General features: G+C 48.2%; 1 long non-coding RNA gene across 1 annotated transcript; it reads right to left on the reverse strand.

Annotated features, from left to right (window-relative positions):
* Nucleotides 1-3544: 3544 nt before the first annotated feature.
* Nucleotides 3545-4714, reverse strand: LOC127340766 (uncharacterized). The gene is made up of 2 exons (XR_007874864.2): nucleotides 4235-4714; nucleotides 3545-4081 (listed from the first exon to the last, which is right to left on the reverse strand). It is a non-coding gene; the product is annotated as an uncharacterized lncRNA (long non-coding RNA).
* Between the last annotated feature and the right edge of the window lie 6010 nt (nucleotides 4715-10724).

Below are 10724 nucleotides of genomic sequence, written 5' to 3' on the forward strand. Positions count from 1 at the left end.
TCAAGTAGACGAATCATCTATGCATAGCATATGTAAAACTACACGCTAGTGTGAAACTATTATAGATAGATGAACTATTCAGAATACCCAAAATAATAGCGGGTGCTTCCTGATTAAAAAGATGAACGATTCAGAAGAGAGCATATGTAAAATGGTAGGATTGTTATGTACCTTGCAAATTTAGGTAAGCAGATTATTATGTCTCTCTACGAGGCCAGTTAGATTCTGAAACATTACAATGCACAACCCCAAAGTTCTTCCGTTCATGTGAATCAAAAGCAGTATTGGACCATGTCCTTAGCAATTATAAAAGTCTCAATAGTCAAAGCTGCACAATGGTCACACAGAACAATAAATACACCCCACGGAGGCATTAAATCAAATACTTAAAGAGCAATCGACTTCACGCCTTCACCTTATTAGAATGTCGTGGATACGATCTGGAGCAGGGTCTGGATGTATCCTGTGTCGGCGGCCTACCTGAGCACGATACAACCCACGCATGGATGCTCCCTTACAAGTATCTAGAGCTTGAATTCAATCTTCGTTCTAGGATCCACAAATATGCAGATCGAGAATAATTCGAGGGCCACGAGTACTACCTGTAGAACTTGAAGGGGACGACAATGACGGGCAGAGCGTGAGTTTGAAGTTAAATCGGCCTGACGAAGTTAGAAATTGGTGAGCGATCCTCGCTCCCAACGCTCCGTGCATGGCCTGGCAGAGGGGAGGAGGATGGGGATGGAGGCGGAAATACATCTGAGGAGCATGGAGGTACCAACCGGTGAGAACGAATTTGTTGTCATCCTGGAGCTTGTCAATGTAGCGAAAACATTTACCATCAGCCGCCGTGGTCTCTGATCAGGTCGGCATGCTGCGGTACATAGAGGCGGCTAGGCTCGCGTGGTGGCCTCGTGTGCTGGCTCGTGGAGACCGACGGCGTTGACGGTCGATGCGGCGGCGCCGTTGGGACTCGCGCGACATCGACAGGTAGGCTCGAATGGAGGTATCGCTTACTGGCTCGTGGCGGACGACGGCATGCTGGATCGAGGCGGCGGTGTCGCGGAGACTCGCGCGACGGTGATGAGCAGGGTCGTGTGTTTGGCGGCCGACGGCGCGTGCAGGATCGAGGCGGCGGTGCCGGAGAGACTCGCCCACAGCGACCGACAGGCTCGTTTAGCGCCGCCACAATGTGGCAGGGATGTTTCGGAGTCTGGGAGATCAAAGCGATGGTGATTTTTGGGGAACAAAAGGAGAGATAATTGTCTTCGGGCGTCCCATTTTATTTTCCAAATATGTGGATGTGATGTATTAATGAATATGTAGGCTGAAATCATGGAATCTTCCTAGACGTCCTATTTTATTTTCTAAATATGTAGGCTGAAATTATGGAGTCTTCCCATTCTATTTTTCAAATATGTGGATTCCAGCGGTGTGTTCATGGGATTTATGTAGGCTGAAATCATGGAGTTTGGGTGCACGTCATTTATTTTGGGAACTTTCTTAAATCTTGTGGTTTTGTGGGAGGACGAAATGGTCTTATGAAATTTAGGGGTTTATTATGTAAATGCCCGAGGAAGGTAATTTGTGAGATTACCATAGCGTGATTCCTGGAATGATGATTCCTAAAGCGTCCTAGGTTGATTAAATGCGCGAGTTGATATTCTAGGAAAGTTAGGACGACCAAAGTGCTGGATTGCAACATGAGTGATATTGACTGATTGATTGTTGGATTGCATGGTGAGACTTTCCCTGTTTTGGTGGGACGGATGACCAAAAGGACGACGAAAGTAGGAGGAGAAGGGGGAACACGTTCGTTTTTTTAAGTAGTAGAGATAATATTGTTGAATATAAATATAGTGCCTAGCCTCCTTCCATCAGATCGGTCTTTTGGTTAAACTGGCTAGCGCATCAATTCTATATGGTATCAGAGCCAAGAGGTCTTGAGTTCAAGATTCTGCTCGCGCAGTATAAAAAAACAGAAAAAGATTCTGCGGCCTGTGCACCGAACCCACGCTAAGGACTAAAATAGCCTAGACGTGAGGGGGAGTGTTGAATATAAATATAGTGACTAGCCTCCTTCCATCAGATCGGTCTTTTGGTTAAACTGGCTAGCGTATCAATCCTATAAATATAAGCTAGGGTTAGTAATTGTGTGTGTGACATATAATTAAATAAATAAATCATACTAAGTGAGTACTTTGAATATAAATAATTTTATTGATATGATAGATGAAACGGAAAAAATAAATGAAGCTAAAAAAACAGTGCTCCCGTGTATGTTTTGGAGGTAACAACACTTGGCCGAAAAATACAGGATTAGAATGCCCTGCATTTTGTTCAAAAATAAAAGAATGCCCTGCATTCACATACAGTTGGTCCATTACTATGTGATGATCCAAAGTTCCAATCGTAATTGGGTTTTTTTCTTAATACAAATAATATATTATAGGAAAATAAAATGAGACACACAATCAAGCAAGGGGTATAAAATATTTGTCCTTGTGGATTCTAGAGGACAAAACATATTTTCCAACATTTAGGAAATTCAAGATATGCAAAATAAGGAGATCCTAGCAATTAAAATAACCGATAATCTCTCCAAAAATCATACTCGTAGCCATATCCGCAGTCTGCTGTCTAGCCGTAGCTTGCCTGGTCAGTGTCATCCAATTGTTTTGCAAAACAAAAGGCTGCAATCTAGCTGGTCGACGTACTAGCTAGCTAGGCGTAGGACTGGACGGCTGGTTGGACATTGCCATGGCATGGCCCTGCGATATGGAGCAGCGCCCGTGCCGTGGATGCCGGTGTCAGTGTGTTTATGTGCCGTGTTGGGGCACGCATGCTTGACGTGCTGCGACTCGGTGCTGCTGCCACAGATGCTTGACGTGACAATGCACGAACTGAACTGTGCAGTAAAATTCATTGCATTCACCCACTTCAATTTTACTACCACCACCAGCTCCGGCTCGTCTCGTCTTCCTCCCCAAGCCGCCTATAAAACGCGCCCTTCTCCTTGAGCTATAAAACGGAGGAGGAGCATCCCACGAGATGCATCCAGCCCAGTCTAGCTATCCTCTCTCTTCTGAGCAAGAAATGGCGCCAGTGTTAGTAGACTTGAGTTTCGTGGAGGGAGAGCTAAGGAAGCCGACCCCCTGGGGATCGTCGGAATGGGTGTGTAGAGAAAGCACGTCGCCGGCCGGCCGTGGATCTCGGCACGGTCTACGGCTTTCCTATGCCATCCATTCCAATGATTCCCAGGCGCTCCTTCCTTGGCTTGTGTCCTTTCAGCTGTTTTCCGGTGTGTGAGCCACCACTTGCTAAGTTGCTAGCCCTCTTTAGCCAAACAAAATTCATGTAGTTTGGCCAGCAAGTTTGGGTGTAGTAGCTGGATGCTAGTGCAAGTTTATGGGTTTTAACAACTCGCATGCTACTCTCCTTCCCTCTGTCATAGTTCGATGAAATTTTATTGCTCGAGAGTAAATATATAGTTCGTTGTTTTTTTTTTACCGTATGCACTTCGGTGAGTTCATATACAAGAAACTACTCTGTCAAATGATTAGTTCTTGTCCTGAAAACATGGAAAACAAAAGAGGATCTCAACTCCGAGCTCCCTTTTGCTGTAGGGAGCCTCGTGTTTGTGTCATTTTTCCGATGTGCCAGAAATTGCTTCTCTTTCACTTTTGGGGGAAACTGAGTTCGTTTCAGTGGATTTTTGCCCGTTCTCACTTCTCTGTGCTAATAAAATGACTTACAAAATAATACTCCAGTATTGAGTAGTAGTAGTACAGTTGATGGTGACCATTATTTCTTCAGTTCTTTAGCATCGGAGCTGCCGAAGTCAAGCATAGCAGCGTCCACCGGCTCACCGCCGCATCGGTGCTCTAATTCATGGCCACGAGACGGCGTCGACGTCCCTGCCGATCTGCAGGGTCTTGTGGTGCACGGGTGCCCATCGGTGGTGGCGACGGTGGCGGCAGCGGAACCAAGTGTCGGCGCCCGCACCCTGGACACGGATTGTTCGACCCCCCGGCATGCGGCGGCGGTGGCACCGATCCCTCGCGCTTTCCGTATACACCAACTGCATCGCAATGTCAAACGTGAAGCACATACTTGCATCTTAATGTACACTATGTTAATCAAGTAGTCGTTGCTACGATGCTATATTCTGCATGCCCATGAAGCAATGACGAATAAACTACATAGCTTAAGCTTAGATCGGACGTAGTGTTACCTGGCAGAGAACAGCAGATGAAAAGGGCAGCAAGGACTAGGAGCGCGCTACTTCGCGCCGAAGAAGACGATGACGAAGACGAAGAGCAGTGGGAGCGGCGCACCATGATCGTACAAACGAAGATGCCTTCTTCGTGATACTACTACAAAACCAGTGTCAAGCAACTAGCTAGCCTCGCCTTAGTTCACGCGCTCAGCCTTTCCATTGGTCCCATTGTTTTATAGTGGCCACTGATCGGGACGGAGGCTCTTCCCTGTCTCATGTCTCATGGGAATCAATGCTCAATTATTGATCAAATCTTATGTTTCACACAAGAAATTGGTCATTGTCGTCCCTCGATCTCGGAGTACGGGCACACTGAACCTATCCTAGTACTCGGTGTACGGGGACACCGAACGTAACCAACTACACGGTGCACCGTCCAGCCTGGGGTGCACACACGTTCCACACGCTGGCAATAAGTATGCCCCTAGTACTCAGGTGTTTGAACGACAAGATTGAACTCGGCTATCCCTCCTTTTCAGTACGCGTTTGTCAGCCTTGGGCAAATTTTGTGTTTGGGCCAGCCAGCCTCCTGGCAGAGCATCTCCGTTTGGGTGACGTGTTTTGTTCGTGTCGCGTTTGGGTGACATCGCTTCCTAGTTGCGTCCCGCAAACGCCGCCCCCAAATATTAAATAAGGGTTTTTGAAAACACAACCATTTATTAAATATGACATACAAATAAATATGTTTACGGAGATTGTTTTCAAATTAAAATACAACGAACAGCAAAACAACAAATAAATAGGGCTACATCAATGTGCATTTCATTTGATCATCCACAAATGCTCAACGAGATCAGCTTTAAGTTGATCGTGAACATTGTTATCACGGATCTCTGCGTGCATGGCTAGGAAATCAGCAAAATCTGCAGACAACTCGTGATCAACCTTCGCAAGGTCCTTGACACTCATACGGACCAACATGTGACCTAGCCTAATTCTTGCGGTCATCCTCGATGATCATGTTGTGCATGATCACACAAGCCTGCATCACCTCCCACATTTGATCGTGAGACCAGCTTAGAGCAGGGTACCAAACAATTGCAAATTGAGCTTGAAGCACACCAAATGCCCGCTCGGCATCCTTCCTGCAAGCCTCCTATCGTGTAGCAAAGTGGGAATTCTTCTGACCAGATGGATTCGAGATTGTTTTGATAAAAGTGGCCCATTCTGGATATATACCATCGGCTAGATAATAGCCTTTGGTATATTGGTGGCCATTGATCTCATAGTTGCATGGTGGAGCATGCCCTTCCACTAGTCTGCTGAACACCGGAGACTGCTACACCACGTTGATATCATTGTGTGCTCCGGCCATGCCAAAGAAAGAATGCCAAATCCAGAGGTCATAATCCGCCACAGCTTCAAGCACCACACTGCACTATTCATGACGCCCTCTGTATATACCTTGCCAAGCAAACGGGCAGTTCTTCCATTCTCAGTGCATGCAATCGATGCTTCCAAGCATTCCAGGAAATCCTCTGGCAGCATTTTGTGCCATGATTCTTGCAGTCTCTTCCTCAGTTGGCCCTCTCAAGTAGTATTTGCCAAACTTTCCCATCACAGCTCGACAAAATTTGTACATGCACTCAATGGCAGTAAACTCACTCGTGCGAAGGTAGTCGTCCTGTGTATCGGCAGGTGCTCCGTATGCAAGCATCCTCATGGCGGCGGTGCACTTCTGAATCGACGAGAACACGACATCGCCTACAACGTCGTGCTTGAGCTTGAAGTAGGGGTCGAACTCTCGAACGCCGTGGAGGATATTCATGAACATACCCTTGCTCATCCTATACCTGCGATGAAATTTGTCGGCATGTGTTGCGTCATCTGCGAAGTAGTTGTTGTACAACATGGTATGCCCCTCCATCCTCTGATGTGGCTTCAACTACTTTCTCCCCGGCTTTGATCCTCCGCGGCGCGACCTCTTCCTCTTCTCCGCCTCGGCATTAAGCACGTCCTGGAGGGCCGTGATGATCAGCAAATACTCCCGGAGGTCGTCGTCGAAGGCTTGCTCGTCCTCCAGCAGTAGGGCAATCATCTCGTCGTCGCTATCCATGTCTGAAGCAAAATCAATGGTTAAAATTGCGCCGCGGCAGAAAACGCAATGAATAGCACCCAATCGCGCGTACCTGGCAAGTCGTCGAGCACCTTGTGTGCGCGGAGGTGGGGCGGATTTGGCGCCTCGTTCTGGGACGCGCAGGCGAGGTGGAGGCAGCGGGACGACCGGCGAGAGTGCCAGCCGCGACGACGGTGCCGACTCTCAGAAGAGATCAGTCGTTGAAGCGGCCAGCAAATCCAGCGGCGGCGGAGGGGTGGGAGGCGCGGGAGGGAAGGAGCGACGAGAAAAAAGGCGCGAACCAACGGTTAACGGAAATAGTCCCCGACATGTGGGAGCCCGCCTCTCTTTTCAGTGCGTCCGCCTTACGCGGTTCCCCCGCTGATGTCTACACACACTCCTTTTCCTGTAGACAGTGTTGGGCCTCCAAGAGCAGAGGTTTGTAGAACAGTAGCAAGTTTTCCCTTAAGTGGATCACCCAAGGTTTATCGAACTCAGGGAGGAAGAGGTCAAAGATATCCCTCTCAAGCAACCCTGCAACCACAAAGCAAGAAGTCTCTTGTGTCCCCAACACACCTAATACACTTGTCAGATGTATAGGTGCACTAGTTCGGCGAAGAGATAGTGAAATACAGGTGGTATGAATGAATATGAGCAGTAGTAACAGCACCAGAAAATAGCTTGATGCTACAACTGGCGTGTGGTTGATGGTGGTAATATTGCGAAGCGATACAGGATGCAGGTAAAAACAGTAAACAAGCGATGATTGCAGTATTTGGGAACAAGGCCTAGGGATCATACTTTCACTAGTGGACACTCTCAACATTGATCACATAACAGAATAAATAGATATATGCTATACTCTACACTCTCTTGTTGGATGATGAACACCACTAATTGTGTAGGGCTACAAGAACCCTCAATGCCGGAGTTAACAAGCTCCACAATATTCGATATTCATATTTAAATAACCTTAGAGTGCATGATAGATCAACACAACTATACCAAGTACTAACATAGCATGCACACTGTCACTTTCATACTATGAAAGGAGGAATAGATCACATCAATACCATCATAGTAATAGTTAACTTCATAATCTACAAGAGATCATAATCATAAACTACGCCAAGTACTACATGATGCACACACTGTCACCATTACATCATGAAGGAGGAATAGAGTACTTTAATAACATCACTAGAGTAGCACATAGATTAATAGTGATACAAAGCACATTGCAATCATAAAGGGATATAAATAAGCACTTCACTATGCTATTCATAACAGTGAATAAGTATTCTGTGAAATATAGCCTAAGAGACCCACACGGTGCACACACTGTCACCTTTACACACGTGGGACAAGGAGTCTCCGGAGATCACATAAGTAAAATCCACTTGAATAGCATAACGACATCTAGATTACAAGCTCATCATATGAATCTCAATCATGTAAGGCAGCTCATGAGATTATTGTATTGAAGTACATAGGGAGAGAGATTAACCACATACCTACCGGTACAGCCCTTAGCCTCGATGGAGAACTACTCCCTCCTCATGGGAGACAACAGCGGTGATGAAGATGGCGGTGGTGTTAATGGAGAAGCCTTCCGGGGGCACTTCCCCGTCCCGGCGGCGTGCCGGAACAGAGACTCCTGTCCCCCAGATCTTGGCTTCGCGATGGCGGCGGCTCTGGAAGGTTTCTCGTACCGTGGCTTTTCCGTATCGAAGATTTAGGTCAGGGACCTTTAAATAGGCGAAGAGGCGGAGTCGGAGGTTGACGAGGCGATGACACCATAGGGGGGCGCGGCCCCCCTCTGGCCGCGCCAGGCTGGTGTGTGGGGCCCCCAGGGCTCCCCTCCGGTGGCTCTCGGGTGTTCTGGAAGCTTCATGGGATTTTAAGATCCTGGGCGTTCATTTCGTCCAATTCCGAGAATATTTCCTTACTAGGATTTCTGAAACCAAAAACAGCAGAAAACAGGAACTGGCACTTCGGCATCTCGTCAATAGGTTAGTTCCGGAAAACGCATAAAATCATCATAAAGTGTGAACAAAACATGTAGGTATTGTCATAAAACAAGCATGGAACATCAGAAATTATAGATACGTTGGAGACGTATCACCCGCCCAAGAACGTCGCCCTGCTCGTGCTTCGATGTTGGTAAGCAAAACCGATTCTGTTTTCGTAGATCTTAAGGCATCTTCAATGCGGCGATCCATTTTACGTTCGCGCGTCTGGATGGATCCAAACGGACAGAACCGCGGCCCAACGCGGCCTGGCCGTGGTGTCCGGGACGACCCAAACCCGGCCCAAATCTGGACCGCGTTTGCATGGCCGCGGATGGCACGCGCGTCCGGCCGCGTCCGCCTGGTCGCCTCCCTAGGCCCAGCTATCGGTGGGCGGGAGTCCTATTAAATGTGGAGTGGGGAGGGGGACTATCCCTATCCAGTCTCCACTCTCCACTCCGATCGCACAAGCTCGAACTTCCACGCCGCCATGGCCCCGAAGCGAGAGTTCGAGCTGGCCGCCAACGACCACGTGGCCGGCAGCAGCCGACGACCCGCGCCGGTGGTGTTCGCCATGGGGCCGTCAGCTCCTCTCATCCGCGATCGGATCTACGTCACCGTAGCGGTGGCGCATATGTTCTGGGAGGCCGGTGTCCCAATGTCATGGGGCGACGTGCACCTCCCCCACGGCTGGCACCTGAGCCCAGATCGGGTTTCGGTGCCGCCGATCCCGGTATCCGGCTGCGTCCGCGACGCGGAGAACCGGCGGCGCAGGGTGCAGCTGCCGGCGGACCTCCAGGAGGACCCCGCCTACGACGACACAAGTCCCAACTGGGACTTGTGGTTCGAGGTGGAGCACGATGCGCGCCGACACACGCGCTTCACCTCGGCGATGGCGAGGCGTCGCGCGCAGCCGCGCATGCCTGCTAGGCGGGATGGCCGCCGCCCCGATGGCCTCTACATTGATGAGCTCGCGCTGGCGCCCGTGCAAGTGCCACAGGCCCAGGCCCAGCCCCAGGAGGAGGACGACCCCGAGCTGCAGGCCGCGCTGGCGGCGTCCCGCGAGCTCAACGACCTCAAGGAGCTGGCCAAATGGCCGCACCTCGCCAAGGCGCTGTGATGACCCACAAGTATAGGGGGTGTATCGTAGTATTTTCGATAAATAAGAGTGTCGAACCCAACGAGGAGCAGAAGGTGTTGACTTGCAGTTTCGATGAATGATTCACTGTAAATGCTCACAAACAAGTATTCAGGGGGTTTTGATATAGCAGATAAATAAAGTACAAGTAAGTAAAATGCGAGAGTAATAATTGCAGCGAGTGGCCCAATCCTTTTTAGCACAAAGGACAAGCCGGTTTGTTTACTTATAATGACCAAACGTTCTTGAGGACACACGGGAATTTAGTCTAGTGCTTTCGCTTCATATAGTTGATTAATCTTCATTGTTTTGATAAGTGTTGTGTGCGTGAACCTATGCTAATGCACCGCCCTTCCTAGGACTAATACATACTTGTGATTATACCCCTTGCAAGCATCCGCAAATACAAGAAAGTAATTAAGATAAATCTAACCACATCCTTAAACTCTGAGATCCTGCTATCCCTCCTGCATCGATATACCAACGGGGGTTCAGGTTGCTGTCACTCCGGCAACCCCACAATTAGCAAACGAATACAAGATGTATTCCCCTAGGCCCATGATGTCTACTCACACTTCTTTTCCTGTTGACAGTGTTGGGCCTCCAAGAGCAGAGGTTTGTAGAACAACAGCAAGTTTCCCTTAAGTGGATCACCCAAGGTTTATCGAACTCAGGGAGGAAGAGGTCAAAGATATCCCTCTCAAGCAACCCTGCGATCACAATGCAAGAAGTCTCTTGTGTCCCCAACACACCTAATACACTTGTCAGATGTATAGGTGCACTAGTTCGGCGAAGAGATAGTGAGATGCAAGTAATATGGATGAGTATGAGTGGTAATAGCAATCTGAATAAAATATGGCAGCGAGTAAACATGCAACAAAACAGTAAACAAACGGAGATTCGATGCTTGGAAGCAAGGCCTAGGGATCCTGCTTTCACTAGTGGACACTCTTAACAATGATCACATAATAGAACCACTCTACACTCTCTTGTTGGATGATGAACACCACTAATTGTGTAGGATTACACGAACCCTCAATGCCAGAGTTAACAAGCTCCACAACATTCGATATTCATATTTAAATAACCTTAGAGTGCATGATAGATCAACACAATTATACCGAGTACTAACATAGCATGCACACCGTCACCGACAGACTATGAAAGGGGGAATAAATTGCATCAATACCATCATAGTAATAGTTAACTTCATAATCTACAAGAGATCACAATCATAGCATA

Source organism: Lolium perenne, chromosome 3, assembly GCF_019359855.2.
Source record: "Lolium perenne isolate Kyuss_39 chromosome 3, Kyuss_2.0, whole genome shotgun sequence".
NCBI classification, from domain to species: domain Eukaryota; kingdom Viridiplantae; phylum Streptophyta; class Magnoliopsida; order Poales; family Poaceae; genus Lolium; species Lolium perenne.